This window comes from Pinus tabuliformis, chromosome 9 (genome assembly GCF_031772625.1).
Source record: "Pinus tabuliformis cultivar Carrire ecotype Pingquan chromosome 9, CPIR1, whole genome shotgun sequence".
Taxonomy (NCBI): Eukaryota; Viridiplantae; Streptophyta; class Pinopsida; order Pinales; family Pinaceae; genus Pinus; species Pinus tabuliformis.
This window is the reverse complement of record NC_142307.1, coordinates 289,495,870-289,508,369: the sequence shown is the minus strand read 5'-3', so window position 1 is coordinate 289,508,369 and position 12,500 is coordinate 289,495,870.

Sequence of the window (12,500 nt, the reverse complement as noted above, 5' to 3'; positions counted from 1 at the left end):
ATTCTATTATCTCTTGCAAACCAATCATGTTCTGCTGGTTTTAGTCTTGTGCTGCCTCTCGAGCTCTTGATACATAAATCAATAATGTCAACAAATTTTCCTAATAAATATCTCCTTTCCCCGTAATGTTTAGTGTTTCAATCCATTGTTCCTTCATTCCCCTAATTAATGTTGTTTTTAATACGTTACCAGGTAAGGGTAATGATGCATAAGGAGATCGTTGAAGATTGTAATGGAAACGCTCTACATATTCTTCTAATGTTTCATTTGGTCTAGCTACCATCTGAAATATTTCATCTTTTAACTCTCTAAACCTGCAATAGTCTTGATATTTTTTTAGAAAATACTCTTTAAGTTGGTCCCAGTTATTTATAACACCACCACCTAATCCCATAAACCATCTTAGAGCAGCCCCTTTTAATGTGAAGGGAAATAATTTCAGTTTCTGGGGGTCGGTGGTATAGTCATATCGTCTACACGACACGTCAAATTCAAATAAAAATGCATCCGGATCTTCTGACGTAAGGCCATGGAATGTAGGGATATGCTGGAGAGGAATTGCTTTCAAAGGTGCATTAGCTGCAGTATCCACAATGGGGTATTGAAGTGTAAAGGTTTGGGTGTTTGGCTGGTTCTGGGCCATTTGGTCAAATATATGCCAATAACCTTCTGGGATATCTAGGAGGGTATTCCTAGGTTGTCGAGGGGGAATGGCTCTAACGGGAATGGTTTTGACAGCATTCCTTTATCTGGGATAATGAGAGTGCCTAACGTCTAGGAGGGTTCAGGTTCTTGAATTTCTTCTGCTTTGTTGTAAATGATTTTTGCAGCACTTCCCTTATCTGGACTGCTTAATGGCTGTATTACCCCAAGGGGAGATCTTGGTTCTTCAGTCTCTCCGGTTTCTCCTCTTCCTTCACAAAGGTTGCTAAGGTTCCCTTCTTGTAATGATTTTGGGCTAGAATTTTCAATTTCTTGAAAATCTTGCTCTTCGGCTTGACTATGCACCTTAGCAAAGGCTACAGATGGTGATCCTGTGGCCTGAAGGGAACTAGTAGGCTGTCTAGAAGTAACTTTTCTAGGTCCTACTGAAGGCTGAGATTATGCTTTCTTCAGGATTTCGTCTATAAAGGTCGATCAACCAAAGGTCACTGACCCCTTAGCTTTATCGGGCTTGGGTAGAGGTTTAGGATTCTTTTGAGGCTTTTTTTGCTTATTCATGCACACAAATCAACTGCTAGGTTTTACCCAAACAGAATAGCAACAAATATGTAGGAAAGTAGGCAAGGGAGTAGGGCTATTACATACTCCACACGCAGGTTCTTACCTTTCGTTTTTAAAACCCAGTTCTTTCCTAACATGATCTTACACTACTTTGAAAAAGAGACAAATGGGTACACTCTTCCCCAGCAACGGCGCCAAAATGCCGAGCCGTAAAAATGGTCTTTTTCACCTCTAATTACCTCACATTAACTTGTCAATCCAAGAACGATTTTTTATTTCAAAGAGTGTACTCAGTTTGAGGTTTTCATTTGTCAGAGTAATGCTAGTAGTACAGTGCTCAAAATACAAGAGTAAACAGATGCTTAAAACAAGATCTACTTACAACAAAGCACTTTAAAACCTAAATCATGCATTCAAAAGACTAAGTAATTTATCAGTCAAGGGTCCAGTAACAGTAACTCATCCCTCTGTAAACTGATGTAATAAAAAATAATCAAGGAATAGATCATCAATCTGGGAAATAGACAACGAATGTCAATGCTCACTACAGTTTCAGATTATTCTGCACACCAAAGCAATGAGAATGCAAATAACAAGAAATGGAACAGCAACTAAGAAAATGTAACAGCAACTGATTCTTATAAGCAGCAACACTTTAATCTACAGGAATAAGTGCAGCAATCGTATCCTACAGAAATCAGATAGCAATCTTTACTCTAGGAATAAATTAGACAACACACAGAAATAGAACGACAACTGATTATTAATGAAATATAGAACAACACTTGGAACCAAATGTAAATGCACAATAAACTAAGATAAATAACACACACGACACACCTTAGTATTGAAAAAAACAATAATCTGATTTTAGTACTACAAATATTAATCTTAGTTATAAAGAATAACGATTGTAATTCATAATGGAACAATAATGTCAATTGAACAACAATCATAATTAAGTATAAACCATAGATGAATACAGTAATACCAACTTAAGAATATTACAGCCTGGTTACTCTGTAATTGAATAGCAATAGCATTCTGTAAAAAAACAGTAATGTTACATCAATGACTTAAAGGAACAACAATACGTTATAAAGTCAGAATGAACAATCCGACATTCCTGTCACAGAGAACGATATTACTCAGTCAAACATGAATCAAATATAACAGAGTTGTGATGTAAAATAACAAAACACATCAGATTACCGAACAAAGTTGATAATGAAAACCACGCACGAACTAAAGATAATGATATAGGAGCAAGTGTTCCACTAGGGCCGGGCCCTTAGCCTCCAGGGAGACACCACTTGAGATTATTCCAGGATCAAAGATGGAACAACAACCAGATTTATATTAAAGCATCAAAACAGAATTACAGCGAATCACTTCTCAATGAGAGTCGATGATCAAAGTTTCAAATACAGAGAAAAGTTACATAGAAAAATAATAGTAGATCCTCCCCCCGGGCTAGTAGTGCTGCCCCTTTTTATAACAGCTAAAGCAGATATATCAAGGATGCAAAAATAGTTAAGGCAACGATCCCTCAGGATCAAAGGATCCTGAGGGATTCGCCAAACTGTTAATTCCAGTTATCCCCTTGTTCTCTTGCACCGATTCGATATCTCCTTTTCCTTTCCTTGGATGATATGTTTTAATTTAGATTGCCTTGTTTGCATATGGTTCCCCGCCAAAGGGACAACAGTTAACTTGGCCCTGTCTTTTTCTTTGGAACGGAAATCTTTCGTTTTTCCCTTTTCCTGCATAAGAAATAGCAATTATTAGTGTTTTCGTGTTGCGTATAAATCCTATATATTTTTTCATGATTTCTTATTATCTACCTAGTTCATGATGCAAAGGGATTATGAGTTCTAAAGAAAAGATGACAAAATAATCAATAAAAGCATACCTTCTTCAGTACTCCACAAAAGCTTAGCACTCGACCATTTTCCCATGGATTGATTGTGCAGTCTGTATACAACAATGGATCGATATTTGATCCTGAAGTTCTTAATCTCACAGAGGATGATTTAATAGAGAAATTTGCTATTGGTATTTCTAGTGTGACAACTCTTTCTCTAGCGATCAGTTATCCCACAATTGCAGCTGTTCCACATGCTATCATCAATGGTTACAAGAATGTATTAGCAGTTGCTATTGAACTTGACTATTCTTTTCCACTTGCCGAGAAAGTGAAGGAGTATTTGAAGGATCTAAGCAAGTTTGCAGTTGCTACTGCCCCAGTTGTGGCATTGTATTTAAAACTCATTATGGTTTTTGTGTTCAATGTTGAAGTTCCTGTAGAGTATTAAAGTATATATAAGTTATCCCCTTATTCCAAAAGTTGTATGATTTCACCATTCAGCCAAAACTTGGTGCAAATCAAAATTGGAGCAACTTCTAATATCTTTGAAAATAAGTTAAATAAGTGTATTTTTTAATTGAAGCCAACACTCCACATTTATAGAATTTGATTTGTTGACAAAATGGGAAGACTTTATGGAGTATTAGAGTTACTGAATACACTAATACATTCTAGTGTCGAAAACATAGTCGAAATCAGCAAAGACTCTCACTTTGGAATGCAGACCTGTCTACAATATGCACAAGAACAGATTGATTTTTTGCAGCTTGAATCTCAACTGCAACAGGAAGAATTACAACAGAGGAGTCATCATTCTGAACTTGTTTCTGTTCAGAACATTGAAATAGACTCCCATGAGAAACAATTTGATTCAAATCGAGTACCTAATAAAGCAGCAGTTGTGCATGCACAAGCAAAAATTCAGTCTGCACTTCCAAAGTCGGTCATCAGACCTTGGGAAGAGCTTGTCCATAACAAGCACAAAATAGGTCTTGGATATGACAAGGACGTGTCCTTTCACATTCCAAACTACTCAAAGCCCATCAAGTTTCAGAGTGCTGGATTTCTTCATGACAATTCACCTCCAACTATTCCCAATTCTGCCCCTCTTCCACAGCAACAGCAACAACAACAGATTGTGAAATGCTAACACTGTGACCGAGTTGGCCATCTGAAAGATCATTGTTTTGATCTTCATCCATGTAAGCACAATCATAAAACCAGTCATTCTTCAAACAGATGCTTCAGAAACAAGCCTCCTACAAGAACAAAAATTCATCTTAGATGGATCGCTTCTTCGCAATGGGCATCAACAGCCAAGAAGATACTTTAGTCGCATGTCAAAACTTGTTCATGAGTATTGAACAGTCTTGCAGTTGAGTTTTCTCCATCATCTCACCTTGTATCTAACAGGGGGGGAATGATGGTCATCTACAAGCTTCAAAGTCACATCAAGCGAGCCTAAGCCACAACCTGCCATACCAGATTCAGAGTTGTAGCCAGAGACAAAGATGCCCCTAAGCATGCCTTCATTTGGTAATTTGGGACACTTCCTCTAGCAGAAGACTTCAGCTTCTTGCCAGTTTCGGAAGAGTTCCAGGAATTGCATTAAGCATTCCAGAGTTGTTGGTCATTCTTAAACCATCACAGGTTGAGACTTCCCTTTTCAGGTTGAAGTTCTCCCTTTTATGTGAGGTGAGACCTCCCTTTATTGGTTGAAGGTTTCCCTCTTCAAAACATCGGGAGCACTTCCTCTAACAGAAGACCTGAGCTTCATGCTAGAATTGGAAGAGTTCTGGGAACTGCACTAAGCGTTCCAGTGTTGGTGGTCATCCTTAAACCACCACCCTTATACCAACATTTTAGAGATCACATTCAGCCTAGTGTTGCCATGAATTTTTTTGCACATTTTGTATTACAGCTCTCTTCTTGGACTCATACATAACCCTTTGGATTAAGGGGGGGAATGTTGGACACCTAATCCTCTATGGGTTAGTGTGGAAGCCAAATAGACTAAGGAAGTCCAAGAGACCTTGGGATGTGGAACCCAATTGTCATACAATGTACTATAAATATATATCATTTGTTAATAATAAATGTACTCTCATGTTTTATCTTTCTTATTTGTCTTTGCCATGTGTGTGTTTAACAGTCTTCCATATTAGCTGATGTGTCATTGTGAACCGTGGTGTCTATTTATTGAGCCAACATGTCATCTCTATATATTATTTAATATATATTTGCAAGCCGACATGATGTATTTTGTTTGCAAGCTTCTTCTTTGAAGGATGGTGCTGTTAGAAAATTATATATTACAAAGCAATGGAACACATAGAATATTGCATAAATATAAACACAGAAAATGCATAAAACCAGAGAGCCACAGATATACGTGGTTCACCCAGTTTGGGCTACGTCTACCCTGAATAGCCAGTCCTTCCTTTTTATTATCCAACAAAAAGAAGAGACACAACCTACAATAGATTCGTTGTAATATCCTATGTTTTCTCTCACAGTCTCACCTCTCTGTTTCTCGCTCAGAGAATACACATCTATTACATAGCCTTAATACAATGCCCTCATACAAAGATGTTGGAGGGAAATGTTCTCCTAGGGCTTTTTGGGTTGAAACCCTAGCATACTGAAAGTTATCTATTCAAAAAAACACACATTCACACAACCATTATGCTATTATAAGCAAATTCTATTGTAAAGGGGACGTACCTTAGGTCCTACGTTTGAGAAGGTCCTTAGGGTCCAAACCCTTCTTGGAGTTCCCTTCTTCTCTTTTGTCCTGCAAAACAACCAATTCCAAAGAACACAACAATATATGGACAAAACCTTATAAAGAAACCATCTTCATGTTATAAATAAAGGTAGTTAGTTATGAAATCCAAACAACCATTTACATATGAATTCTAAACATGAATATCATAAACATAAAGAAGATTTATATTGGGAACCAAGACATGTGTTTCTTTTATTATAGACAAATAAAGTACATAAAAAGGAATAATTTCACCTGAGTCACCTTCAGCAGGCTCCAAGCAAAGCTTCCTTCTGGATCCGTTCCAGCCTCAAGCCTTTAACAAACTCCTTCCATGACTCACTCCATGATGTCATAAATGGTGGATGAACAACAACACACAAGGAAATAAGGGTTTCCTGTAGAAATGGGGGAAGTGCAGAAGGCACAAGGGACTTCAAACCCTAGTTAGGGGAAAATCTCAGCATAATAACCTTTCTCTCTCTTCTCTCCTCCCTTAGGCCTTCCCTTTGAGGTCTTTTTATACCTCTCCCAAAGTAGTTTTTTAGTTGGAAGTTGGTTGGGAACAGTTGGGCCACGGGCACTAACAGGTGATCAGCAAGTAAAACCCGCGATCTCCGCCCGAAAATAAGGAGTTTTATATTTTTTTAAGTGTTTTAATACATATACGCAGGTTGGGTATACACAAACCCGCGTATACACGTGTTTAACTCAGGGCAATGTCGCGTATAAGGGATAAAACATTGTTTTTTAAATTTTAGGACCAGGTCTGGAAGGAGGGGTTGCCCTAGGCCATGAGTGCAGCATCACAAACCATAAGAGTGAGATTTGGAGCTATAACAGATGCCCCCTAATATATGAGGTCAGAAGGGGTACATGATGGCCAAAATGTATTATGCAAGTACATGGAAAGGAAATCTGTCAAAAACTGAGGAGGACTTCACCAGAATTCAGCCTGCCAAGCCACCAAAGGAGATCAGAAAGAAACACTGTCTGAGGCGGGCATACCCATGCTCAGAAAAAGTAAAGCATGTCCGCATATCAAGTACAAGCGGATCCACTAAGTATACAAGTATAAATGACTGGAAAATACATAATGGATCATCTGATCATGATGAACAAGTACATGTCTGAATATCACATATAAGACTGTCAATGATGCTGAAAGATGCAACGGATCACTGATATCAAAGACTGATCCCAAAAGGTACCAACTGAACATGATGGAATAGGATGGTACTACACTGCAAACTCAGGTGCCAGCATATAGAATGTCGCCATGACTGACTGCAACATATAAGGTGGAGTGGTATCAACTAGCAGCAACAGAAGCAACTGTCAAGTGAACCAATGAATGCTGATACAACCTGAGGTCTTCACCGACTGCCATGGTACATTTCTACACCATGGGAATAAATGATCTGAATTCGACCATGTGAGAAATCATTTGATTACCGGTCATTGATGTATACCGTTAACAAACACGAGACTACTCACCGATAATGATAATGAGCGTCAAGGTACCCAGTACAATCTAACAAGTGTGAATAGATGAGCTGGAGTCGAACACTTGTAAGAATCTATCGATCAGGAGACAATGATGGTTTCCCACTGTCGATAGTGAAGGATCTACCACTAATGACTGCAAACCCCAAGGTTTGCCTCAGAGCAATGAGTCGGAGTCGACAGGGAATGATCTGCTAGAAGGAAGGCATTAAGGCATCCTTCATCAATCTAGCACGAGTGTAACCCGTAGGCCAATAATGTGGAAGGAATCACACGAAAGAGATGTAGTAACCGAACCGAAGTACGTTTCCGGCGTACACAAGATGTGGCTAGCGCATGACAGAAACCCTCTGAACCAACCAATAATGGAAGCTGACACAGAGGCGAGGTATCCACCAATAGGGTCAAATGGAAACCAAGGTACTGCACGAATCCCAATGTGTGCTAATGTAAGCTGATGTCGAACACAAGGGAAACCACTCAGTTAAAGACCCATGATACTGATCGATGCTGAGCACAAGGTGACCTATCAATAATGAAAATAGGGCTAGGGTGCAGCTCTAGGCCTGTCCTTAGAGCAAGGTGTCGTCGTCGATAAGGACAAGACCCGCCAGCAAGAAGTCAATGGGGACCTTCTCAAACCGGCACGAGTAAAGGACCAATATAGCTGATGTGATGATAGACATGATACTGACAACCAGGGATGGACGACTGAAAAATGAGTCAAGAGACACCGCAAAAAGGCCGACTCAGGCTAACTTCCCTTGAACAAAAGCACGACCCAATGTGACTATGTGGTAGCATATGATGACTCTGTATAAGTTCTTCATGCAGGAGGCACGAACGAACTCTCCATATGATTGGAAGAGATAACCAATCGGGGGAGAACTGACTCAATAACAAGGTTAAGGCGTACCTAAGTCAAACTAAATCCCGCCCAAACGGAGGAGACTTTGTTTTGAGTGCTTTGTTCAAGGGCGACACGACTGACTTTAGCTGCCAACAATAAATGGAAATAATGTCCCGTTCCCGCTCTTTTTTGGAATATTTTTTTTTTTTTTCTCTTTTTCTATTAAGCTTGAAAAAGAATAAAAGAATGCTATGGTATAGTGGAAAGAACGAGTGTCGGTGAAACAGATGATCTAGTTCCTGGGAATGGAACGTTCCTATGCTCAATGCAGGGAGGTGAAAATTGGTCAGTGACACTCAAAGGTGTGTTCCTTCCATGGGTCAAGGTGTGTCAAGTTGCAGAAGTCAAAGGTATGCAAGGTTGATTTTGCAGTTGTCATGGTCAAAAGTTGGCTTAAACACGAGTCCAAGTGAAGCCGACTCTAGGCCAAAAGGTGCAAGTGGTCAACATACAATGCAATAGTACAACTCAACACAAAGGAGCCTCTAGGGTATAAGGCCAGAACGAAGCGAAGAAGCAAAGAGGAATGAGTCTTCAACGCATAAGTCATGGTGGGACTACAGAGGACTCCCGAGCCTACTCAAATTGGAGCAGCATGGGCAACAAATGTCAGTGAGGTGCTAACTACGATGCCCATGTAAAGAATGGCTCTACCATCGTGTCATGATTTAAAGAATCGGCGAGTGAAGATGGCTTACGAACCATAAGATGATGGGGTCGACCCTATGGCAGATGTATCGGAAAATGGAGGCTAGTATGCATAACGCAATGGAAAAATGGTGTCCCTAACCTATATGCCAGTGAGAAAACGATACCTTCCATGACGAGTCAGCAGTCATGGAACCGTCTCGAAACCGAAAAATGTCCAAAATGTCCTGAAAAACAAACCAATCTCGACATTCCAAGCTCCCAAGTTAAAAGTCACATGAGGCCAAACAAAATAAAATTTTGAATTTTTTTTGCATTTTCAAAACTTACAAAAGAGATTTGGAACTCACCATTTTTACCATTTGAGTTTGAGAGTAAAGGATTTGGAGCAAAAGGAGCAAACTTCCCATAGCCAGATTCAACCGTTCAAATTCGTCAAAAACCTCCAGGTAACTCTTATACTTAGCTTGCAATTGATTGTGACTGGTTTTAAGATTTTTGATTAATGTTTCACCGTTGAATTTTTTTCCCAAAATTTCTCCGCAGTGTATACGCGGGTTGGTAATATGAAACCCGCGTACACGCGGGCCCTATACGCGACTGTGTGCACAGGGACCCGCGTATACGCCGCGAACAATTTTTAAACAAAAACTAACGGTTACAAATCATTTTTTTTCTCAGAATGCCTGTCACGTGGCGTGAAAGAGAGCACGCAGCGGTGGATAATGAAGTTATGAATAGTCTAGAAGCTTTAGATGCCCTACGGGGATGCGGTTTGCTTAAATTCTTCAAATTGCCGAATATGAAAGCAAACACGCGTCTGCTTGAGATGCTCATTGATTATTGGGACGTCGAGGAGGAAGCCTTTATGATCGATCAGATGCCACTCAGGGTAGAAGTGGAGGATATCTATTTCATCATGGACCTTTCTCGAAGGGGAGAGGTAGTACATTCCCGGGGCAGGACACAGAGTAGTCTCACAATAGAGGACTATGTACAGATATATTGCCTGGGACATCCCAAGAAGGTTGGGAGCCAGATTTCCATCACACGCGTGCCAAGTTTATCGCTGAGGATAATCCTGTTCACCATAGCTCGAGTGAATGGATCGTCCTCTCTGCATCAGACATCATGACTGACCATGAGCGTGGCAGTTGACTGTCTCACTACTGTTTTTGACTGGTGTACTCCTCTTCTGGCCAACATGAAGAGCCAGCTCACTTCTATTAGGAGGGGACAGACCAAAAACTTTGGATATGGGACTATCTTGTGCACTTTCTTTTTCGAGAAGGTTCCCGCACTCCGCCCCAGGGTAGCAGTTTCCATAAGCACCCCACGCGATCCACGCATGGGCCGGTGGGCTGATCTGATGAAATGTCTGGGGGGTGGGGAGGCCCCAAGGACTGCCTTCGACGATGACTTCTTCACCTAGTGGGATCAGCAGATCATCGCCGTGGATGACTACCCCTATGCTGGGCTGGATTTCCGAGGAGATCCTGATCTAGCGTTACCACTGAACGCCGCATGGGGAGAGATTGGTAAGAATTTTTTGATTTTATGATTTTTTTTGGATTTTTCAAACATAATGATAATTTTTGAAAAATATTTTTGATGAGAATCAAATGACTGATATGATGATCATGTTCCAGACATTGGGCCAGTACGATCAAATGGGTTCCCGCGGCATGGACGGCGTGGCCGAGGAGCCGAAAAGGCGACTGCTGATACAGAACGGACTCTAAACAACGTCCAGCGACACTTGGCGAGACTGAGCTGCCGAGTACCGATGGCTGCCATAGAGGACCTTCCTGAGGATATGCAGCGTCATGTGGTTGGCATGCCACATGACTGGGTTCGCACTTTTCGGCGTGTGGCCAATGCGATAGTTACATACTTAGCCGCTCATCTTGAGCCAGAGCATTAGATATGCTGGACATGATTATGGGTATTTGAGTCCCAATTTTGTATATTTTTGGACACACCTATGTACACTCGAGACGCTTTATGATATATATATAGTTTGACTTTTTGATGCTTGATTTTATTGTGATGAATGATTAATGTGCCAGTCTAATGCCTGATTAGCGATAGAATCAGCTAACCAATTATGAGATCTTGGAATGTGAAAATAATTAATATAAGTAAATGATCTTTGCAACAACCTCAACCTTAAATACTGGCGATATAAAGATGGATCCCTTACCCGATAAATGTTATTTAATTGAGACACTATCAATTGAGAATCAAGATACACTACCCACGAGTCGATCCCATGAGAGATTGCCTTGGATAATAAATTGATAACGGCAGTATACTCAGCCATATTGTTTGAAGCAGGACCGATGCATATGCCTCTTGATACCATCAATTGACCAGTTGGATAACAGAGTACCCAAGTTGCGGAAGCGAGATTCTGAGTGTGCCGACTAGCACCATCGATGAACCCAAAATAGACCAAGTCATCCATCAACACCTGCCACAACAGACCAAAAAGTGTTGATATCAAAAAACTCTCGATGATATATGTACAAATATACATAAAGTACAAAGAAACCATTGCCTGGACAAAACTAAGCAAAGTACTTCTTTAAGTAGAGCCCGTTTCGGGGCTCCGCCAACTTGTTTCCCTCAAAATCGATTAACTCATACGACCCTTTTTCTAAAACTCGTTTAATAATGAAAGGACTTTACCACATAGGCTTAAACTTGCCTTCCCCCAAGGTGTCTTTATCTTGGTCATAGACCAGGACAAGATCACCTTCAGAAAAGACTCGAGGACGGACAGATTTATCATACTGTGTTTTAACCCTTTTCTTATGAGCCTCATTCACCGTGGCGGCATCTCAACGCTACTCATCGAGATGTTCCAAGTGAAGTAGGCGCTCTTCGAGACTCAAAGTCTCTGGAAGAAGCTCAACAACTAATTTAAGAGATGGAATTTCACATTGAACCGGAATGATAGATTCCATCCCATAAACCAAATGAAAAGGTGTAAAACCAGTAGCCATTTTCATCGAGGTTCGGTATGCCCAAAGAGCCGAATACAACATAACGTGCCAATTGGATCGATTTTTGTCGATTATCCGTTGGAGGATCGTCTTAAGAGTTTTATTAACTGCCTCGACCTATCCATTGGCCTGAGGATAATAAGGAGATGAATGCTCCTATTGGAAACCTAATTTGAGAGCCAATTCAGACATCAGTTGATTTTGGAAATGACTGCCATGATTAGTGACAATCTCTCTCGGGATACCGAATCTTGAGATAACCTGATTGAAAAGAAACAATGCTGCCGTGTCACTATCGTTCTTATAATTAGGCATGGCCTCAGCCCACTTCGTAAAGTAGTCTACAACCACGATAATGTACTTGTGATTCGCCGCTGAAGGCGGATTACAAGTCGTAAAATCAATACCCCACTTAGTAAAGGGACCAACGGGAAAAAGAGGAGCTGGATGTGCGTGCATCTTCCAAGTAAAAATTTGACAAGGGTGACAGTGTTTGACCGCTTCCACACAGTCTTTAAAGAGTGAAGGCCAAAAATAGCCGGCACGTAAGATGCGCTGGGTTGTAGCAAG